The sequence below is a fragment of the Heterodontus francisci genome, chromosome 5 (genome assembly GCF_036365525.1).
Source record: "Heterodontus francisci isolate sHetFra1 chromosome 5, sHetFra1.hap1, whole genome shotgun sequence".
Taxonomy (NCBI): Eukaryota; Metazoa; Chordata; class Chondrichthyes; order Heterodontiformes; family Heterodontidae; genus Heterodontus; species Heterodontus francisci.
Window position 1 is genome coordinate 110,774,284 of NC_090375.1, and position 24,174 is coordinate 110,798,457.

A 24,174-nucleotide genomic window follows, 5' to 3' on the forward strand; every position below is an offset into this window, starting at 1 on the left:
GCACTTGAAATGCTATGGGCCAAGTGCTGGAAAATGGGATTAGAATAGATAGGTGCTTGATGGCCAGCACAGACACGATGGGCTGAAGGGCCTGTTTCTGTACTGTATAACTCTATGACTCTATGACTCGAAAAAATGATGACAAAATACATGAGTAAAGGATATATTTTCTTTATGTACGTAAAGTTAATTTTTTTAGTATGCTGTCAGTACAAAAAATGCACTTATGTCTTGTTGGCCAGGGGCTGCAAGAAGTACAGAATCTGTTACAAACTGCTGGATAGCTCATGAACTAAAGTAACCTGAGCTCAGACACTGTTGGATTGCTTGTGAACTAAAGTAACCTGAGCTCAGACACTGGCCTGTGCTGGTAAAAACCAGTTTGAACTAATTAATTTATGTGAAAGACAAGGGAGAGATCATAGGAATAGAGCCTTATTTGGACACGGTGTGATACCGGGGTCTTTGGGCCTGGGCCAATAAGGAGAAGATACGAATGAGGTGAGCAGGCCTAAACCAACAGGAAAGAGACAGCACAGTTTTGAAGAGATAAGAAAGAGAATAAGTATGGAGAATCTCAGGCATAGAGCCAGCAAGAAACTCCGGAGACCAACCATCGCGGAAGTGGAAGACCCTGCGTGAGCAACGTGGCAACGACATAAAAGAAAGAGAGAATGGAACGCTTGACCAGCGTCAGCTCTCCCCTTTTTCAGGTATTATCCTTTGTTTTCTGTGACTAGGTCAGGGAAAGGTCAGAGGAACCTAGTGGGTGTGCTTATCAATTCTAGTTAGCTTTGTTATTAACTGTATAACCCAAGTTTGAGTTGCATGCTTTTGTCTAACCAAGTGTATAAGCCTTATTCTTACATTGTACAACAACGTGAATAAAGTAAATTGATAGTTAAAAAAAGGACTGAGTTTCCTCCTCTTTGTACTAAGCCATTAACCGTAGCCGGTGGATTAGGTGGAGGGTGGCTCTCCTGTAACCCCGATATCCCGAACACCCAGCCTGAGCCTGAATTAAGAGGACTTAGTCCCACATGACGGCCAGGATCAAGTGGGTGAAGGGAATAAAGGGGCCAAGGGGGAGTTGACTCCGCGCCACGGTTTACAGTCTTTTAACTTAACAGAGGTAATTGTACCCCTTTTAAACAAGATGGAAAATGTACAAAATGTAATGAGGGCATTTTGCGATCCTTTTAGCAGAAGCAGTTAAAGGAAATAGGGTAAACACTTCAAATTCCTTTATTCTCATTACTTTGATAACTTTCAAACCTTACCATTTTTCAGTAATTTTATACATTCTGTAGATATACAGTAGTGCTTTTACCTTTGAGTCTGAAGCTTGTGAGTTCAAGTCCCACTCCACCACTTGAGCACAAAAGTCAAGGTTGCTACTTCATTGTAGTACTAAGAGACTGCTGCATTGTTGGAGGTGCTGTATTTTGGATGAGACATTAAACTGAGGCCCTATCTGCCCTTGCAGTTATATGTAAAAGATTCCATGGTACTATTTCGCAGAAGAGCAGGGAAGTTATTCCCTTGCCAATATTTATCCCTCAATCAACCTCTAAAAAACAGATTATCTGGTCATTATTTAATTACTGTTTGTGGGAGCTTTCTGTGAACAACTTGGCTGCTGCATTACCTACTTTAAAGCAATGACTACACTTCAAAAGTACTTCATTGGCTGTAAAGCGCTTTGGGAAATCTGATCGTCTTCAAAAGCACTATATAAGTGCAAGTCTTTCTTTCCGCTGTCAGCTTCAGCTCGGTGGTAGCGGTGAATTGGAAGGTTGTGGGTTCAAACCCCATTCCAGACATTTGAGCACATAATCTAGGTTGGCACTTCAATGCTGTACTGAGGGAGTGCTGTGCTGTACTGTGAGATGAGATATTAAACTGAGGCTCCATCTGCCCTCTCAGGTGGATGTAAAGGTTGCTGTGACATTATTTGAGGAACAGGAGGAATTTTTCCAGCGACCTGCCCAATATTTATTCCTCAGTCAACATCATTAAAACAAATTAACTGATCATTAATCTCATTGCTGTGTGCAAATTGGCTTCCATGCTTTCACACATTACAACAGTGACTACATTTAAAAGTTCTTCATTGACTTGTTTTGGGACTTGCTAAGGACATGAAAGGCACATTATAAATGCAAACTCTGTTTATTATTTTACCAGTTCTGGAGCAGAAATTATGACATAAGCCCACCGAGTGTTTAAATAGGCTAAATTTAAACATTATTTTTCAATTAATAATAAATGTACTCTGGCAAGTTGGGAATTCATCCAAAGAACAAAGAACAAAGAACAAAGAAAATTACAGCACAGGAACAGGCCCTTCGGCCCTCCAAGCCTGCGCCGATCCAGATCCTCTATCTAAACATGTCGCCTATTTTCTAAGGGTCTGTATCTCTTTTCTTCCTGCCCATTCATGTATCTGTCTAGATACATCTTAAAAGACGCCATCGTGCCCGCATCTACCACCTCCGCTGGCAACGCGTTCCAGGCACCCACCACCCTCTGCGTAAAGAACTTTCCACGCATATCCCCCCTAAACTTTTCCCCTTTCACTTTGAACTCGTGTCCTCTAGTATTTGAATCCCCCACTCTGGGAAAAAGCCTCTTGCTATCCACCCTGTCTATACCTCTCCTGATTTTGTACACCTCAATCAGGTCCCCCCTCAACCTCCGTCTTTCTAATGAAAATAATCCTAATCTACTCAACCTCTCTTCATAGCTAGCGCCCTCCATACCAGGCAACATCCTGGTGAACCTCCTCTGCACCCTCTCCAAAGCATCCACATCCTTTTGGTAATGTGGCGACCAGAACTGCACGCAGTATTCCAAATGTGGCCGAACCAAAGTCCTATACAACTGTAACATGACCTGCCAACTCTTGTACTCAATACCCCGTCCGATGAAGGAAAGCATGCCGTATGCCTTCTTGACCACTCTATTTAACTGCGTTGCCACCTTCAGGGAACAGTGGACCTGAACACCCAAATCTCTCTGGACATCAATTTTCCCCAGGACTTTTCCATTTACTGTATAGTTCACTCTTGAATTGGATCTTCCAAAATGCATCACCTCGCATTTGCCCTGATTGAACTCCATCTGCCATTTCTCTGCCCAACTCTCCAATCTATCTATATTCTGCTGTATTCTCTGACAGTCCCCTTCACTATCTGCTACTCCACCAATCTTAGTGTCGTCTGCAAACTTGATAATCAGTCCACCTATACTTTCCTCCAAATCATTAATGTATATCACAAACAACAGTGGTCCCAGCACGGATCCCTGTGGAACACCACTGGTCACACGTCTCCATTTTGAGAAACTCCCTTCTACTGCTACTCTCTGTCTCCTGTTGCCCAGCCAGTTCTTTATCCATCTAGCTAGTACACCTTGGACCCCATGTGCCTTCACTTTCTCCATCAGCCTGCCATGGGGAACCTTATCAAACGCCTTACTGAAGTCCATGTATATGACATCGACAGCCCTTCCCTCATCAATCAACTTTGTCACTTCCTCAAAGAATTCTATTAAATTGGTAAGACATGACCTTCCCTGCACAAAACCATGTTGCCTATCACTGATAAGCCCATTTTCTTCCAAATGGGAATAGATCCTATCCCTCAGTATCTTCTCCAGCAGCTTCCCTACCACTGACGTCAGGCTCACCGGTCTATAATTACCTGGATTACCCCTGCTACCCTTCTTAAACAAGGGGACAACATTAGCAATTCTCCAGTCCTCCGGGACCTCACCCGTGTTTAAGGATGCTGCAAAGATATCTGTTAAGGTCCCAGCTATTTCCTCTCTCGCTTCCCTCAGTAACCTGGGATAGATCCCATCCGGACCTGGGGACTTGTCCACCTTAATGCCCTTTAGAATACCCAACACTTCCTCCCTCCTTATGCCGACTTGTCCAGATGATTTTGATCCATTTTCACCATCCACTGTCTCAGGCTGTTGACTATGAATGAGAAGATCACTTCAAACCCACAGCTGCTGATTATAGTATTCTGTCAGGGAAGTGAAATCCAGGTGTACACCAAAGTAATGATGAACTGAAAACAATCTGAGCACAAAAGTCAGCCATGTTCTTCATAGTATTTTTTACTGTTATCACAGAAACATAAGTCTTTGGACAAGAGAGAGGGGGAATAGTCCAAGTTGCAAGTACAAATGCATATGAAATGTTTCCAGTACTACAGACAGTGACTAGGATAGAGAGAATATGGTTTAATTTCTAGCCCCTCATAGGATACAAGCCTGACACCCATATTTTAGCCATACAGTGTTCTAGTTTCCTAACACTCAACTCTCTCTGGCCTCTATCATTGCATATTTAACACTTTCGGCAGAGGAAAATGTAAACATCGTGTGGAAAAGATTCAATTCCTATATGCAACTTGAGGAAGAAAGCTGCATTTCTACTAAGCAGCAACTAGGCAGCAAATTAAGAAGCCCTCAAAAATCCCATTCCCCGATTTTTATGCATGAATCTAGTGGGTGAATTTTAACTCACCTTAACTGACAGGAATGAGATAGTGGCTATTAAAATTGATCCTTCTGACTTAATTACCATTCCGTTCCCATTCTAATCATGCTGGCTGCCATTTGAACTTCTCACATCAGTTGGTAGCTGAGGCTGCCACTGAAAGCTGGCAGGTGCCTCATAAATATATGCAAATCCAAATCCTACAATGAAACTGGGAATGCAATGTGATTTTAATTGGATGGCAGAGAAACCCCATCCAGTGGCCAACCCTCTGAATATAACTCACAATATTTGCTTCAGGCATTGGCTGGCCAACTGGATGCGCTATTTCAAGGATTATAGGGATCAGTGTGCGATTGTGCTTAGTGGATTTCCAAGGGATTTTTGAGACTTGAAGATTGCTTCTTTCTGTCATTATTGCATTTATTACTCTGTCATGAGTGGCATTTTTGCTTCATTACTTTGTGTGGAGGAACAGTTGGAGGAAGAGAATTAGTTGCAGTCCGAACAACCAGGGCGAGCAACAGGTGGGATGTTAAAATACAGCAGTTGAGTGGGGCGGGCAGGGAGTGGGGGGGGGAGCTACATACAGAAGGCTATACCAGCCCACAGAAACTATGGGGCAAGAGTCACTTGCCTGGATATGACTGAGGAGCAGTCTTCAGGAGGTTGCGCTTCACCGGGCAGGCCATTGCTGATCTGTGTAGCCTTCTGTAACAGGAGGGTAGCCCTAACTGCATGCCTGAGTCATGGCAATGAACAGGCAGCACGAATATTAGGTGCTGTATGAGACAATGCTATGAGGCGCGTGCAGTACTCCCCACTGCATGCCCGATTTCAGGCAGTCACATTTTGAGGGCACTGTTTTTTAACCCACAAAATGGAGTACAAATGTTCTCCACTGTGCAAATATATAAACCTTTTTCACTCTAGAATAGATCTTTCATTGCTTATACTTATCTGAACCCAGTAAATCTGGACGCTTGGTAGTTTCTGTTTTGGTATCCCAGCTACCCAAAAAGAAAAGCACACTTCTTCAATGTTCCCATATGTTAATACTTAAAAATGATTTGCCTTGCTCTCTGTCAGTGAAATAGAGAGTTGAAAATGGTTTACTTTGAAATATGAATGTAATGCAATGCCTACTCTTAACTGATCATGCCCAATTAAGTGCTAATGTGGTCATATTTAATATAATGCTATTTGAGAGGTTATCTGTTGGAAAACAAACTATATTTGCATACTGCATGTTACAAAAGGAAAAGCCCATCACTGAAGTACTGACTTTATTTAAAGGGTAAATTAGGAGCAAACATGGGATGACTTGAACTGTATTTGTCTTTTGGTTTGACTTCAAATCAAAATTGCATTGTCATCAAAAGGTTTTGCTTTGCACATTACAAACTCCAGTATACAGATATAGAAGTTTGGAAAATGATTGGCATGAGCTTGATACAGTTGAAAATTAAGCTAGTTTCTGCAAATTTCAAAGAGGAAGCTTTGAAGACTTTCTCCATGAAATCAGCACCTTTTCAGATTGTGCTGAAAGTCACATTTATTTATTTAGAGATACAGCACTGAAACAGGCCCTTCGGCCCACCGAGTCTGTGCCGACCATCAACCACACATTTATACTAATCCTACAGTAATCCCATATCCCTACCACATCCCCACCTGTCCCTATATTCCCCTACCACCTACCTACACTACGGGCAATTTTATAATGGCTAATTTACCTATCAACCAGCAAGTCTTTGGAGGTGGGAGGAAACTGGAGCACCCGGCGAAAACCCACGCAGACACAGGGAGAACTTGCAAACACCGCACAGGCAGTACCCAGAATTGAACCTGGGTCGCTGGAGCTGTGAGGTTGCGGTGCTAACCACTGCGTTACTGTGCCGCCCATTATCAGAAAAGAGATTGTAAAACAGTCATTCTCCCTATCATCATTAAACTGCTTCAGTTTGCAAATTTATGGCTTGCAATCCTGGTATGCTAGTTTGTAAGCTATGTAAATCACTTCTATGCTGGCTTTCTGCCTTAGAACTATGTTAAACACATATTGGTATCAGGTTTTGTGCTAAATAGAATCTGACCCGTGAATAATATACATTTCCATATCACAAGAAAGCGGCTGACTTTCGACCTTTGCCGAGTAGACATTAATTTGACTTCAATAACATCGAACAAACAACATGCATATTTGGATATGCTAAAAATGTAGTTACCCTTTGATAGTCCCAAAAATGTCTCGACTTGCAGTTGAATGATAGAAAATTATTTTTAGCATGTTTCCATTCTAGCCCTTATGTAGTACAGCATATCATGTGAGAAAAGGTTGTGATTTCCCTCGACAAGGACGTAAACCTGCATCCTTGTGCATAATTCAGGATTTAAAAATGTATTCCTAATAATCAGAAAATTTAAGCTTTAGAATTTCTTCTCTCTCAAATAGTTGGCCACCAAAAAGACCCAGGAGTGTGTACAAATGTTTATAATGGAGATTGCTGCAGTAATGAATATATGCTGGTTGGGAAGTAAATTTCTACCGCAATTGAAAGCTACATCTTGTTTTCCCTGACAGGTTTTATATTCCAGTTATTCTTCGTATCTTACTGTGCTGGTAAAAGAGCAGAGTCCACATTAATTACCCAGTGACATTTGCGCTACGGTGTCATGAAAGGGATATCCCTGCAGGAATTGTCAGGGTATGGTATGTGTGACAGGAGACTGAATACTGAACAAAAGCCATTATCTCTTCTCCAAGCATGTCTGGGTCTGTCTGTGAGCAGCAGTCAGAATAGACTAAATTCATCAATCACCCGAGACAACCCCAAGACAAATCTCCAAACAATCCTGAAGCAAATTCTGTGGGTTTTTTTGTGTGGCAGGTTTCAAATATGTTAAGAGTCAGCTCACAGAATTACACATCAAGGTCCCTGCTGTGATAAACGACAGCTGTCCAAAATGGAAATGATCAGCAGTTTCTTTAGGATCACACCAACTTGATTTTTATTTATTTTCCCCCAATTTTCAACCTCTGTCCATTGGTAATGAATCTTGCTGGAGTATTGTTCCCCAGGCAACAGCAGTCATCCAGCACCTTGCTCAAGTTAGAAAACAACTCAAAACTATAGGTCTTAGATGGACCAAGATGAGATAGTTGCTTTGGTTTTTGCTACAATTTGTTAACAGGGTACTGAACAAAACAGTTCCTCCAGAAACTAGTGAGGAACTCAGAACTTTAACAGATAATGGCCTAGAAAATTGATGAAGCTACACCAGTTCTTTGGGCATTAAATGGGCACCTAAGCTTCTAATAGGTCTGCATGTAACTTAGGCACTAGCCCTCAAAGGGAAAGCTGCAGCCACCACCAAAAAGGTAAGTTTCTAAAAAATGCTTAACTGAATGTGGAGCTGGGAGGGGTTGTACTGCTTCTGACTCATATTAAAACCATGGACTGTTGCTGGCCACCTCTCACGGTCGAACCCCCCTGCTTCCCCCCCATTCCCTTCTCCCACCAAACCGCACAACCACTCTGTCAAACCTCTGTTCCAGTGTCCCGATTGCCCCCATCTTGATCACCAAATGACATCCCAATCATCCAATTGACTCTCTCCTGACTCGCTCCTCCCCACACCTCCCCCGCCCCCCCAATCTCATCCCCTTCCCCTTTACAATCTTTCTGAGGGCTGCTGCTAATGATACAGTGGCTGAAAATTCAAAGTGGCCTAACAATTCAAGCACAGGGATTGTTTGTTCCAATTAAATATTGGGAAGACCGAAGAGATTATGTTTGGTCCCCGCTTCAAACTCCATTCCCTAGCTACCGACTCCATTCCTCTCCCTGGCAACAGTCTGAGACTAAGCCAGGCTTTTCACAACCTTAGTGCCTCATTTGACCCCTGAGATGAGCTTTGGTCCACATATTTGTGCCATCGCTAAGACCACGTATTTCCACTTAAGTAACATTGCCCGACTTTGCCCAGTCTCAGCTCATCTGCTGCTGAAACCTTCATTCACGCCTTTGTTACCTCTAGACTTGACTATTCCAACGTACACCTGGGGCTGAATTTAGTGCGGCTATTTTAAGTGGGAATGGAGGCATGGAGGGCTGAAGAATAGTGCCGGATGTTGGTTCTGCATTTAGTCAGCAGTGGGAAAGCACCAAGGCAACCTCGCAGTCACAATGCGACAGGAGTGTAATTTAAATTGTAAAACACTTAGTTTTAATGCATTTACATGTAATTGTAAATGATTCAATGGGGGACTTGAAACTAAGTGGACAATGGGCAGCCCTCAATGCCTTTGGAACCCCGGCTGTTGAAAGCAGGAGTCATCAAGGCGAGGCCTGTCTTGATGGGTAGGCAGCCATGAGAGGGGAACGGAAGTCATTGTCGGCTGTGCTGTGTGCTCTACATGGGCAGGCTTGGTCTTGGGTGGCAGTACTGGATGAACAGGTTCTCGGGTGTTGTGCAAGGGGATGCTGGGTCTCGGGTGGCAGTACTGGGTGAGCAGGGTTTCTGGTGTTGTGCAAGGGGATGCTGCGTCTCGGGTGACAGTACTGGGTGAGCAGGGTTTCTGGTGTTGTGCAAGGGGATGCTGCGTCTCGGGTGGCAGTACCGGGAGAGCAAGGTCTTGGGTGGCAGTACCGGGTGAGCGTGATCTCAGGTGGCTGGACTGGGTGAGCGGGATCTCGGGTGGCTGGACTGGGTGAGCGGGATCTCGGTGGCAAGACTGGGTGAGCGGGATCTCGGACAGCAATACCAGGTGAGCGGGGTCTCGGGTGTTATGCAAGGGTGTGTTGGGTGGTCTGCAAGGGTGGGGGGGGGGGGACTGGCTTCAGTTGCCCAAACTGTTGGCTGAGAGGCTCGGTTGCCCATACTGCTGGTTAAGGGGGTTGGCTATCAGCAAGGTCATTAGGGAGTCTGCTGGAAGAAATAGCAAAGGGAAAGCTGCCAAGACAGGTTTGTATCCTCAAAGACAGTGCTCTGGAGGCCCACTGATCACCCGGCATGGGTTGTTATACTCCAGAAAGCTTGTTGATGAAGGATTATGCTGGAGCCAATCTTTACTCAGGCTTACATTTATTTTACAAAGTAAAAAGATTACAAACATGCAGCTCTTTTTTCAAACCTTGACCCAGTTTTAGTAAGTGTTTCCTGATATATATTCAAGTAAGACCCTAATTAGCACCCTGCACCTGCATATGATTAAAGATAATTAACATGGGTCTCATACACCCTGTCTTTTTGGACCCCTGTGGCATGATGCAGCACCTCTGATGGAGGGAGGGCTCTGAGGCAGCTGCACCTGCCCATGAAACTCCATAAGAGCAACAGCAGCCGACCATGGCGAGAAGGTAGCACCTGCACCACAGAGTTTATCAAACTCGAGTCAGCTATGTCGAAATGTCCAAGCGATATTGTCAGTGAAGACTGTGCCTCTCCAGGGAGGCTGTCACAGACTTATGCACTCTGCTGCAGGACAATTTACGACCTATGGAATTTGGTGGGCACCCTAAGCCTCTGGCATTGAAAATCACCGTGGCACTTAACTTTTATGCTTCTGGATTATTCCAGGGATCTACTGGGTACATGTTTGGGGTCTCCCAGGCAGCAGCACACCGCTGCATCAAGGAGGTGACCAATGCCCTGTTCATGGGGGCCGGCGACTCTGTGTGCTACAGGACCAGACCAACGATGACAGTGAGGCCAAGAAGACAATCTGATTTGGGGCCATCACTGGATTCCCCCAAGTGCAAGGTGTCATTGACTGCACGCATGTTGCCATCAAGACTCTCACAGACCAGCCAGCTGCCTTCATCAACAGGAAGGGCTTTCATTCCATCAGTGTTCAACTGGTCTGTGATGACCAAAAGTGTTTCCTGCAGGTGTGTGCCCACTTCCCGGGAAGCAGCCATGATGCCTACATACTTCGACAGTCCCAGGCACCACAGCTTTTCAGGCCCCTTGCTAACCTTCAGGGATGGATTCTCGGGGACAAGGGCCACCCATTGAAGACATGGCTAATAACGCCTGTGAGGAATCCTCACACTGCAGCAGAGGAGAGGTACAACCCTTGCCACGGCTCCAAACAAGTGACCATCGAATGGGCCATTAGGCTGCTGAAGATGTGATTCTGTTGCCTGGGTTGATCCAATGGAGCCCTGTAGTGTGCCCCAGCGATGGTCTCACATATCATGGTGGTCTGCTGTGCTCTGCACAATCTAGCCCTGCAGAGGGAGGAGGCCTTACAATGAAGAGGATATGATTGACCGCCACTCCTCAACCGATGAGGAGGATGTGGAGGAGGGTGATGAGCAGGCAGCACTGGAGGGCAGGCACATTGAGTGAAGGGCCAGAGAGGCAAGAGACAATCTCATACTTACCCGTTTCCAGCCACCATGATGGCCTCTCAGAGTAAAATCAATAAAGACTCATCTCAATGCATTCAGTCTGTCGCCTCCTTTCTATTTGTCTTCCATGCCTGGCACCCAGCTTAACCAAACTCTGTGGCCCATGTGTGACACCAATCAAATTAGGCTGTGCCTACACTGGGATCCACTAAGGGGGAAGGGGGAAGTCAGCATCTCATAATTAAGGCATGATAGAATAATCATTTTCTACACTGAAAGTCAATATCAAAAACAAAAGAGCTGTATATAAGAAAACAAAAGTCAAATGTCAAACAACTGTGAAACTCCAAGTGTCTCATGGTGGTTTTCTTTATACGTTTACAGGTGCTTTTACAAGGTGTCACCCCAGCGATAGCAGCTGGGCTGGAGGCAGGCTGCTGATCAGGACACCCCATGGCCAGTGATGATGTCGGCGGTCGTCCTCTGTCTGCCTGGGGGTTTCCTGTACTGGTGCAGGTCTCTCCTCAGGCATCGCAGCTACTGGAGATGGGCTCACTGGTGGAGGGGCTGAGGAGCCACTGTCCACACTCAGAGTGCCCTGAGGGGAGCCCCCAGCTGTGGAGGTCATCCTCTCCTCCTCCCATTCAAGGCTCACTTGAGCTTCCCTGCTGACCAGAGAAGGATGAGGAGCTGGAGAAGACTCCAGGGGCCTTGTCCTTCTCTCACCTTGCCACAGCTGTGTCAAACTCAAGGCCAAGATGATGGTGTGCAGGTCTGCACACATTTGTGGGATCTGGCTCTCCATGAGGATCAGCAACCTCTCGATGGAGGAAGCCATGTGCTCACATGAGACACGGCAGCACTCATGGCATGGATGGACTCCTCCATCGTCTGCTCATGGCTACACATTGCCTCTGGCATCTCTGCCTTACCCCTGTCTGCAACTCCAGCATGCCCTGTATTGTCAACATTAGATGCTCCCCATCGGCCTGGGGCTCCACATGGGCCTGGCCACCCACAGTCCTCCAACTGTCAGTGGCCTCGGCTGTCTCAGACTCAATCAGCTGCTCGGGCGCATGTGCAGTGCTCTCACCAGCTTGTGATTCTGATTCTACAGCTGAGCGTAAACCCACTGAGGTGAAAGTATTTGCACTGGTATAAGATGCAGGAGAGTCATGGGATGTCTCCTCCTCAAAGGTGTACTGCTGTTTCCCTTCTACTGGAGTCTCCTGCGGATGCCAACCTGCATGAGTGAACACATATATGTGTGTGTTAAGCAGTGCAGATCTCGTCATGCCAACCATGTATGATCTCTCCATCCACTATTGAGCGGCCGCCCTCAATGCCCACTAATTCAAATGCAAGGCTGTATGTCAGCAATTCCTCCACCAGTCCACGAGTTCTTCCTCTTGTTATGGGCTCATTTGTCCTGCAAGTAGAAAGAGGGAGATAGTAAGACTTCGCAGAAAGAGCAGGAGAACAGTTCTACCAGTGGCAGCCCCTCATCCCCTGCTGGGGTTTTCTACATGGCTCCTCCCCACAAGCGCTGTAAGGGGAGGTAATGGGGGTGAGTTTTGAAAGAAGGTGGCCTGTGGCCGAGATGCAGCCATACATTTGGCAGGATGTGGTGATGCCTAACCCTCTTTGCCGGCACTTTTGTGATGCCTCCCTCCCGATGTTCTGCTGCCTCCTGCGTAGCCACGTGCAAGACCCAAAAGGAGAGTGGTGTGGAGCACTCACCTTGGCAGAACGAAGGAAGTTGTTGACTCTCTTCCTGCACTGGACCCATGTACAGGGAGGGGGCGACCCCACTGCTGCTGACCTCCTCTGCGATATCCATCCAGGCTTGTTTGGTCAAGCGGGAGGGTCTCTTCTTGCCATCCCTAGAGATGAGGACCTCCTGCCTTTCCCTTAAAGCCTGGAAGAGAATCTGCAGGGTGGCATCACTAAATCTTGGGACCACCCGGTGTCTTGCATTGGACATGGTCCCAGTTTCATCAGGCTCTGTTCCGACAATCAGAGGTCCTGGTGCAGCGGGATCCAGGAGTTGCAGCACAGGAACTAACAGCTATATAGTAGTGTTGCAGGGGGGCTCCAAAATTTCAAAGTACCATCAAAGGGCTCCAGCAGCACTCCAGGTTCACTGCCTCACTGAAAGGCAGCAATACAAGCTGGGCTTGCTGCACTTTAAATATGGTTCCAGCTACTGCTGAGAGGTCAGCTGACAATGTAATCTGTGCCTCAGAGCCTGCCCCTGCTGGGTAATTGGACAGGCCCCGCACCTCCATTATTGTAATTGGCCGCCTGCCATTGAGTGATTGCGGTGGTCCTGCCGCACATGTGACGAGCAGATATGCGCTGAGAGCTGCGATGGAGTCACTAAATTCAGCCGCCGGTTGGTCTCCCACATTCTATTCTTCATAAACATGAGGTCATCCAAAGCTGTTGATGTCTTAACTCGCACCAAGTCCCGTTCCCCTATCACCCCTGTACTCACTGACCTACATTGGTTCCCAGTCAAGCAACATCTTGTTTTTAAAATTCTTATCCTTGTTTTCAAATCCCTCCATGGCCTCGCCTCTCCCTATCCATGTAATCTCCTCCAGCGCGACAACCCTCCAGGATATCTGCACTCCTCTAATTCTGGCCTCTTGTGCATCCCTGATTTTAATCGCTCCACTATTGGTGGCCATGCCTTCAGTTGCCCAGGCCCCAAGCTCTGGAATGTCCTCCTAAACCACTCTGCCTGTCCACCTTGCTTTTGTCCTTTAAGACACTCCTTAAAACCTACCTCTTTGACCAAGCTTTTGGTCATCCGACCTAATATCTCCTTTTGCAGCTCATTGTCATACTTTGTTTTATAATGCTCCTTTAAAGCACCTGGGGACGTTTTATTACATTAAAGGCAGTATATAAATATAGTTGTTGTTGTTGTTATTGCACCTAAAATTAATTTCTAGACCACCATGTCTCATAAGCAACCAACCCTTCCCCTCGCTAGTCAAATTGTTGTAAACTAACCTCCTAAATTTTTTACATTTTTCTTTAAACATGTTCAGTTTTACTTAGTAATCTGTGACGGTGTCTGGTAATAGAAAAAATTAGTTGGCATGAAAGCTTGGGTGCATTTAGCAGTGGACATGAGGGCATGGGTGGTAGTCAAGGAAAATAAGAAGAGTAATGACAGAAGGTTTTCAAGACCCGTGCAAAGTAATGGTGATTGTGAGGGACAGAATGCATTGGCGTGCCGACAACAATCATGGCCCTTCTCATGTGGACAGTAAACTTTTTTTTGGCACTGCAGGCATGAGTACAGTACGGTACTATGTGGATTCATTGCTCAGCAACTTCCTGCCATACATTCTATTCAGCTGTTCAGTAACAACTCAAATTTAAAATCTGCATCCTTGTTTTCAAATCCCGCCATAGCCTCACTCCTCACTATCTGCGTAACTTCCTCCAGCCTTACAACCCACCGAGATATCTGTACTGCTCTAATTCTGACCTCTTGAGCATCCCTGATTGTAATTGCTCCAACATTGGTGGTCATGCCTTCATCTGCCTAGGCCCTAAAACTCTGGAATTCCCTCCATAAACCTCTCTGCTTCTCTACCTTGCTTTCATCCTTTAAGTCGCACCTTGAAACCTTTCACTTTCACCAATTATTTGCTCATCTGCCCTAATGTCTCCTTTTGTGGATCGGTGTCATATTTTATTTTAAAATGCCCCTGTGATGCACCTTGGGACATTTTATTACTTTAAAGGTGCTATATAAATGCAAGTTCTTGTTTTTAGAATCATGGAATCATGGAATGGTTACAGCTTAGAAGGAGGCCATTCAGCCTGATGTGTCCATGATGGCTCTCTGCAAGTTATTCAGCTAGTCCCACTCTCCCTCCCTTTCCCCTTAGCCCTGCAAGTTTTTCTCTTTTCAAGTTCTTATCCAATTCATTTTTGAAAACCACGATTGATTCTGCCTCCACCATACTCTCAGGCAATGCATTCCCGATCCTAACCACTCGCTGTGTAAAAAAGCTTTTCCTCACGTTGCCATTGGTTCTTCTGCCATTCACCTTACATCGGTGTTCTCTGGTTCTTGACCCTTCCACCAATGGGAACAGTTTCTCCCTATCTATTCTGTCTATACCCCTCATGAGTTTTAAAACCTCTATCACATCTCCTCTCAACCTTCTGTTTTCGAATGAGAACAACCCCAGCTTCCCCAAGCTATCCACGTAACTGAAGTCCCTCATCCCTGGAATGATTTTTGTAAATCTTTTATGCATCCTCTCTAAAGCCTTCACATCCTCCCTAAAGTGCGGTGCTCAGAACTGGACACAATATTCCAGATGAAGCTGAACCAGTGTTTTATAAAGGTTCGCCATAACTTCCTTGTTTTTGTACTTTATGCCCCTATTTATAAAGCGCAGGATCCAGTATACCTTTTTAATCACTTTCTCAACCTGCACTGGCACGTTCAATGATTTGTGCACATATACCCTAGGTCTCTCTGTTCCTGCATCCCCTTAAATTATACCCTTTATTTTACATTCCCTCTCCTCATTCTTCTGACCAAAATGAATTGCTTCACACTTCTCTGCATTAAATTTCATCTACCACATGTCTGCCCATTTCACCAGCCTGTCTGTGTCCTCTTAACAACCATTCACCACTACTCTCTGTTTCCTGTCACTCCGCCAAAATTGTATCTATGCGGCCACTGTCCCTTTTATTCCATGGGCTTCAACTTTACTGGCAAGCCTGTTATGTGGCATTTTATCAAACACCTTTTGGAAGTCCATGTACACCACATCAACTGCATTACCTTCATCAACCCTCTCTGTTACCTCATCTAAAAACTCAAATCGTGAGGTAAACACAATTTTCCTTTACCACATCCATGCTGGCTTTCCTTAATTAATCCATACTTGTTCAAATGACTGTTAATTTTGTCTGGATTATCGTTTCTAAAAACTTTTCCACCACCGAGATTAAACTGACTGGCCTGTAGTTGCTGGGTTTATCCTTACACTCTTTTTTGAACAAGGGTGTAACATTTACAATTCTCTAGTCCTCTGACATCTCCCCTGTATCTAAGAAGGATTGGAAGATTATGGCCAGTACCTTCGCAATTTCCACCCTTACTTCCCTCAGTATCTTTGGATGCATCCCATCCAGTCATGGTGACTCTCAACTGTTTTTGTTGTTATTTTCCAGATTTTTCTCCCAGTGGCAGGGTATAGCACAGTCCACAGCCTCCCATTACCTGCAGTAGCACTATGGTTCTCACACTGGGCTGAACGTTGCAGCGAGCATCAGGAACCTGATGTCGGGGCCATTTCCGGGTTCTGATCCAACGTGTTTATGTAGAGTGGCCACCAGCTTCATTTTACAGGAGGCAGCCAGTTAATAGGTCACCTCTTCATTCGCCATTCAATTCGGGATGGCGAGTGGCTTGCAGATGCAGTAGAGTCACTCAGAGCACCGACAGCCTCAGTGCGAAGGCTCTGTGATGCTAAGTTGAATGGAGCAGGAGAGGGCAGCACAAAATAGAGGCGCAGTAATGATGATGGGACTGGCAGCCAATCCCTTCCGCTCAGCACTATACAGTGGATCCATCTGCAGGCATTTGTAAGCCTTTGCAGGCGGATGGCCTGAGGATTGCCAGTTTGCTCCTTCAAAGTTAAAACTTCATATTCAACTCAAGGGGCTTTGACCTCCTGCTCTGATCTTGCCTCCTGTGAGTAAGCGAGGTGCAGACAAAGTGGCAGTCCCGTGCACCATGGGCAAAATTGCAGTCCGAACAAGAAATGCACGTTAAGTACATCAATAATTGCCTTAACTATCTGCCCGCCATTGCTGGACGCATCGCTGTTACTGCTGCACTCCTGCCTCCGGTAAATACACAAGGAGGCAGGAAGATGTCAGGGAGCAAGCCCAGTCCTTTTTTTTTAAATTTCCTGCCCCACCACCTCCAAAGCCACCTCCACGGGACTGGGAAAATTTTGCCCCTCATATATGATATTTACTCACCTGTTTCCAAAAACCAGGATTCACCAGCAGCTTCTTTCGCACAATCCATGCCCGTTCCATCAGCCTTCTCCCTTTAAGGCCTAAATTGTGCCTAGACTCCTTGTCAGGTGTGGGCCCTCCACTGCTTGTGTAGCTATGTATGCCCCAGAAGTCCAACCTCAATGTACAGATGAAGGTCCACAAGAAATTCATGTGCTATATCCCTGCTTCAAGCAAAGGACACGTCCAGTATGCTAAGCACTTGTTGCTCTCAACAGGGCCTGCCCTGGAGACTTGGCCATAAGTTGTGTTGTTGAGGCAGAGTAGAGGCAGCTGTGCTCTACATTTAGACAATGCTAAAGCTGCCCTTGTCAATGACCTGCATGTATTTGACACTGGTACAGGTTAATACTGTATAACAGCTGTGTAAAATGCTAGTTAGGCCACAACTGGAGTACTGTGTACAGTTCTGGTCACCACACTATAGGGAGGATGTGATTGCACTGGAGAGGGTGCAGAGGAGATTCACCAGGATGTTGTCTGGACTGGAGCATTTCAGCTATGAAGAGAGACTGAAAAGGCTAGGGTTGTTTTCCTTAGAGCAGAGAAGGCTGAGGGGGAACTTGATTGAGGCATACAAAATTATGGGGCATTGATAGGTTAGATAGGAAGAAACCTTTTTCCCTTAGAGGAGGGGTCAATAACTAGGGGGCATAGATTTAAGGTAAGGGGCAGGAGGTTTAGAGGGGATTTGAGGAAAATCTTTTCACCCAGAGGGTGAACCCTCACAACATTTAAGAAGTATTTAGATGAGCACTTGAAACGCCATAGCATACAAGGCTACGGGCCAAGTGCTGGAAAATGGGATTAGAATAGTTAGGTGCTTGATGGCCAGCATGGCACGATGGGCCGAAGGACCTGTTTCTGTGCTGTATAACTCTATGACTCTAATACTGCTATCCCTCATCAGATCAAAATATTCACCAAAGATTAAAATTAAGGAAAACCCTGGATGTTAAAAAAATGTTATGTTAATTTCTAATGGAATGGTCAACAAAGTTGTAAAATTTAAGCGTGTTTCAAAAATAACCCATATGTTTCTATGGTATAATCATTCTATGGTCCACATAGGAACCAGCGACATAGGTGGAACTAGGAATGATGTTCAGCTGAGAGAGTTTGAAGAGTTGGGTCCAAATCAAAACATAAAAAGGTGATAATCTCTGAATTGTTAACTGAGCCACGTGTCAATTGGCACAAGGTCAAGCTGGTTCGAGAATTAAATGCATGGCTCAAAGAGAGGTGTGGGAGATTTGATTCATGGGGCACTGGCACCAGCACTCAGGAAAGAGAGAGCTGGTCTGTTGGGATGGGCTTCACTTCAACTGGGCTGGGACCAGTATCCCAGCGAATCACATAACTAGGGCTGTGGACAGGGCTTTAAACTAACTGAGGTGGGGGGGTGAGGGTAGAGTTGGGGAAGGTTTGGATAAAGGGAGATTTAGAAATCCAAAGAGAAAAGTTGAGCCAATAGAACAGTCTCGTGAAGGTGAGCAGAGTCAGACAAGAAAAGACAGAGAGTTTGACAGTAATTGTGTATCAGCGAGTAAGATCCATGCAGGAAATAACAGTAAAAACATGAAATTAAATGTTCTTTATCTGAATGCATGAAGCATCCACAATAAGGTAAGTGAACAAGTGGCACAAATAGAAACAAATGCTTTAGATCTAATTGCCATTACAGAGACATTGTTACAAGGTGGGAAATAAGAATTCTAGAGTACACAATCGGAGATGGTAGCATAGTGGTAATGTTACTGGACTAGTAATCTAGGGGCCTGGACTAATACTGCAGAGACATGAGTTCACCACAGCAACTGTGGAGTAAAATGCTAGTCTCATTAATAACAATCATGAAACTATGGTTTGTTGTAAAAATCCATGTGGTTCACTAATGCCCTTCAGGGGAGGAAATCTGCTGTCCTTACCTGGTCTGGACTACATGTGACTCCAGACCCACAACAATGTGGTTGCCTCTTAACTGCCCTCTGAAATGGCCTAGCAAGCTACCAGTTCAAAGGCAATTAGGGAAGGGCAATAAGTGCTGGCCTTGCCAGTGACACTCACATCTGAGAATGAATTAAAAATAAATGCAAGTTGTTGCAGAGTGGCTCTGCCTGACACTTAATCGATCTTGCTGTTCACTCTCTGTTACCAGTAAATCACATCCTAATACCCTAACCAGGTGTATTGTGCTGCTCCATTGGCACCATTTGCCTCCTTATATTATGGTATTGCTTATGATATTCCTACTGGCAGACACTTCTTTTGAATTATTCCTGGATATCTATTGCAGGTCAGTAAAATTCATCTTAAATTTGCTGACCTGGTTTTGATATTCCAGAATTTTCTACGTTCTGGAACAATCCTCATGGATTGGAAGGTAGCAAACGTAACCCTGGTACTCAAGAAAGGAGGAAGAGAGAAAGCGGTAAATATAGGACCGTTTACCTGACATCAGTAGTAGGGAAAATACTAGAATCTATTATAAGGGGTGTGATAACAGGGCACCGAAAAAATCATAATATAATAGAGCAAACCAACAAGGATTTTTGGAAAATAAGTCGTGTTTGACAAATCTGTTAGAGTTTTTTGAGGTTGTAACTAATAGGGTGGATAAGGGGAAACCAGTGGATGCAGTGTATTTGGATTTTTGAAAAGCATCGGATAAGATCCCACACAAGAGGTTGTTACACAAAAGTATGGTTCATGGAACTGGATTGAGGATTGGTTAAAGGACAGAAAACAGAAAGTAGGAATAAATTTTCGGGTTGACAGTCTGTAACAAGTGGGGTAACACAGGTTCAGTGCTTGGCCCTCAGCTTTTTACAATCTATATCAATGACTTAGATGAGGGGACCAAGTGTATGTCCACGATACAATGTTAGGTGAGAAAATAAGTTGTAAGGAGGATGCAAAGAGGCTGCAAAAGGATTTAAACTGAGGTGGAAGATCAGCCGTGATTTTATTGAATGGGAGAGCAGGGTGAATGGCCTAATCCTGCTCCTATTTCTTATTTTCTTATGTTCTTGTGTTGAAAAACCTTCTTACCACTGTGGGAGGAAGAAGGAGGAAAGGTGAAGGGAAAGGGTCATTAGATAAAATTGTGGTTTTTATTGAACATGCCAGTTCTGCCAATTTTCACAGATGTTCAAGAGCCAACTCACCAGGTTCATTACTTAAGAAATTTTTCTTCCTGCTTTTTCTAAAAATACACACAGTATGATGAATCTTGTATGATATTCCCTGCTTACCAGGCACTGCACTGTGAAAGACTGAGTGAAGACGTACACTTAGTTCATTTTTTCATCCAAACAAAAAATCAGAGTCATCTAACCACAAATTCATGAATAATTTAAAACCTTATCACTTTGAGAGTCTTTCTCACCCTAATATACAACAGAACTGGTGCAGTAGTTCAAACATTCCTTGTGAATATTACAATAGCAACATGAGGGACAGATGACATCTGCACAGTTCTGTGCTCAGAATGATACATTTTCCAATGTAAAGTAAGGCCCAGTTGGAGCTTTTATTTGAAATTTGAACTAAGGGGAGCCATTGCCTTGCTGAGTGTGACACTACAAAGATTTTTTAGCAATTCATTCCCAAATTATTATTATAATAATCTGAGAATTTATGAGGTGAATGAATGTCACTTTAGAAGAAAGGAAGACTTTGTGTTATCATTTTCCCAGGCCATCCCAAAATGCTTCACAACCAATGAGCTACTTCTGAAATGCAGTCACTACTAATATGTTGGCTGCCCATATTTGGCAAGGAAGGTGTGGTAAAAAAATTCAGGAGGTTGAGACGCAAGTTCAGGTTTCCACACCAAAAATTTACCACTGGGTTTTCCATGGGCCCCGCTTAGGGCAGACACCTGCTGCATGCCAATGATTGTGGGATGATGGAGTTTGCTGCAAGGAAAATTTCCAATTCCTACTGCTCTGTAGCCACTAATGGTAGAGGGCACGTTGGTGGGGAGTGTTTGGAGGGGTTTAAGGGAGGGGCTACAGGGCAGCGCAGTCAGAGAGAGGTATTATGGCAGACCACAAAGAGCCCAGTAAGTGGTTTTAATGATTTTCAAAGTTCTGACAGTTTTTTTAATAACAGTAATTTCTTTTAGGTGAAGGTTGGACTCCATTATACCCATTTTAAAGGCAGCTTTATAAAAACATTATGGAACAAGATGTGAGACTGAGCCACATAAGGGGCTATTAGGTCACATGAACAAAGCTTGGTCAAAGGGATAGGTTTTAAGGAGCGGCTTAAAGGTGAAAGAGAGGGTAAGAGGTGGAGAGATATAGGGAGGGAGTCCCAGAGCTTAGGGCCTAGATAGTTGAAGGCATGGCCGTCAATGGTGGACTGATTAAAATTTGGAATGCTCAATAGGCCAGAATTTTCAGAGCGCAAGTATGTAGGCGGGGTTGTAGGGCTGGAGGAGATTACAGAGCAAAGATAGGGAGGGGTGAGGCCATAGAGCAATTTGAAAACAAGGAAGGAAGAGAATTTTAAAATCGAGATGTCGCTTGACTGGGAACCTATGTAGACCAGTGATTACAGGAGATGGGTGAACAAGACGTAGAGCTATTTAGGACATCAGCATCAAAGATTTGAATGGCCTCAAGTCTGCAGAGACAGTGTAAGACTGGTCAGATGTGCGTTGGAATCATCAAGTGTAAAGGTAACAAGTGCATAGATGAGGGTTTCAGCAGTAGATAAGCTGAGGCAAGGTCGAAGTCGGGCGTTTTTACAGTGGTGGAAATACAGTTTTTTGGTAGGAAGCTCATCTTGGGCCAAATATAACATCAAGGCTGTGAACAGTCTGGTTCAGTCTCAGACTGTTGCCAGGAAGAGGGATGGAGTTGGCAGCAAGGGAACGGATTTTGGAGCGGGGACCAATAACAATGGCTTCAGTCTTCCTAGTATTTAATTAGAGGAAATTTCTGCTCATCCAGTACTGGATGTTGGATAAGCAGTCTGATAATTTAGCAACAATGGAGGAGTTGAAAGAGGTGGTGGTGAGGTAGAGCTGGGTATCGTCAGCGTACCTGTGAAAACTCATGCTGTGCTTTTGGATGATGTCACTGAGAGGCAGTATGTAGATGAGAACTAGGGGAGGCCAACAATAGATCCTTGGTGGACACCAGAGGTAACAATGCAGGAACAGGAAGAGAAGCCATTGCAGGTGCAGATTAGCTAGATAAGAATGGACCTAGGTTAGTGAGGTCCCACCAAGCTGGACAACAGTGGAGAGGTGTTAGCAGAGGATGATATGGTGAACAGTGTCAAAGGCTGCAGACAGGTTGAGAAGGACAAGGAGGGATTGTTTACTTTTGTCACAGTCACATAGAATTTCATTTGTGACTTTGATAACAGCTGTTTCGGTTCTGTGACAGGACAGAAACCTGATTGGAGGTGTTCAAACTTGGAGTTCTGGGAAAGATTGCATAGATTTGTGAAGCAACAACACATTCAAGGACTTTGGAGAGGAAAGGAAGATTGCAAGGATGGTGGGTTCAAGGGTTGTTTGAAGAGAAGGGTGATGACAGTAGATTTAAAGGAGAGAGGATCAACACCTGTAGAGAGAGAATATCAGCTTACCTGGGGGCTGGGAGGGGAAGTTGGGTGATCAGCAGTTTACTGGGCATAGGATTGAGGGAGCAGGAGGTGAGTATCCAGGTCGAGATGAGCTGAGAGAGAACATGAGGGAAGATAGTGTAATGGGTTCTTTATGTTGTCAGATGCAATATAAATGAGAAATGTGGAGTCCAGTTGGCTGAAGATCTCAAACAGGTTTATTACAGCTAAACTATTAAAGACAGTACAGAGCAATCTATTTACAGAACCTTCCTTTAGGTGTTACAGATTCAGAGTGACTCTGGCTTGTAATCACTTGACTGCATCCTGGTACTGAGCTCATTAGCACACTAAGATCTTAAAGGCAATCATACAAAATCCCCTTTCTTTCCAAAGATAAATCTCATATGCTACAGGTAGAATTAAAGTTGGATAACATCAAAATTATTTACACAGGTATGGAGATTATGAACTTTACACATGCAGAAACTTAAAAGTCCATATACGTAACCTAATGTAACCCCACTATTTAAAAGGGAGGTAGAGAGAGAGCAGGGAATTATAGACCAGTCAGCCTGACGTCAGTCATGGGGAAAATTCTAGAGTCCATTATCAAAGATTTTATAGCAGAGCACTTAGAGAACAGTGGTAGAATTGGGCAGAGTCAGCATGGATTTACGAAAGGGAAATCATGCTTGACAAATCTACTCGAATTCTTCGAGGATGTAACTAGTAGAGTTGATGAGGGGGAGCAAATGGATGTGGTTTATTTGGACTTTCAGAAGGCTTTCGACAAAGTCCCACATAAGAGATTAGCATGTAAAATTAAAGCACATGGGATTGGGGGTAGTGTATTGCGATGGATAGAAAATTGGTTGGCGGACAGGAAACAAAGAGTAGGGATAAATGGGTATTTTTCTGAATGGCAGGCGGTGACTGGTGGGGTACCGCAGGGATCGGTGCTAGGATCCCAGCTATTCACAATATACATTCATGATTTAGATGAGGGAACTAAATGTAATATCTCCAAATTTGCATATGACACAAAACTGGGTGGGAGGGTAAGTTGTGAGGAGGCTGCAGAGAGGCTTCAGTGTGATTTGGGCAAGTTGAGTGAGTGGACTAATGCATGGCAGATGCAGTATAATGTGGATAAATGTGAGGTTATCCACTTTGGTAGCAAAAACAGGAAGGCAGATTATTATCTGAACGGCTATAAACTGAGACAGGGGAATATGCAGCGAGACCTGGGTGTCCTCGTACACTAGTTGCTGAAGGTAAGCATGCAGGTGCAACAGGCGGTAAAAAAGGCAAATGGTATGTTGGCCTTCATAGCTAGAGGATTCGAGTACAGGAGCAAGGATGTCTTGCTGCAATTATACAGGCCTTGGTGAGGCCACACCTGGAATATTGTGTGCAGTTTTGGTCTCCTTATCTGAGGAAGGATGTTCTTGCTATAGAGGGAGTGCAGCGAAGGTTTACCAGACTGACTCCTGGGATGGTGGGACTGATGTATGAGGAGAGATTGAGTCAGTTAGGATTATATTCGCTGGAGTTCAGAAGAGTGAGGGAGGAATCTCATAGAAACCTATAAAATTCTAACAGGGTATTTGCAGGAAGGATGTTCCCGATGATGGGGGGGGAGTC

The 24,174-nt window shown here is 44.7% G+C and overlaps 1 protein-coding gene across 2 annotated transcripts in view; it reads left to right on the forward strand.

Moving 5' to 3' along the window:
* LOC137369591 (sodium/potassium-transporting ATPase subunit beta-1-interacting protein 3) overlaps positions 1 to 24,174 on the forward strand; it is a 693,785-nt gene that overhangs the window by 536,271 nt on the left and 133,340 nt on the right. The gene's annotated exons all lie outside the window — the stretch shown is intronic.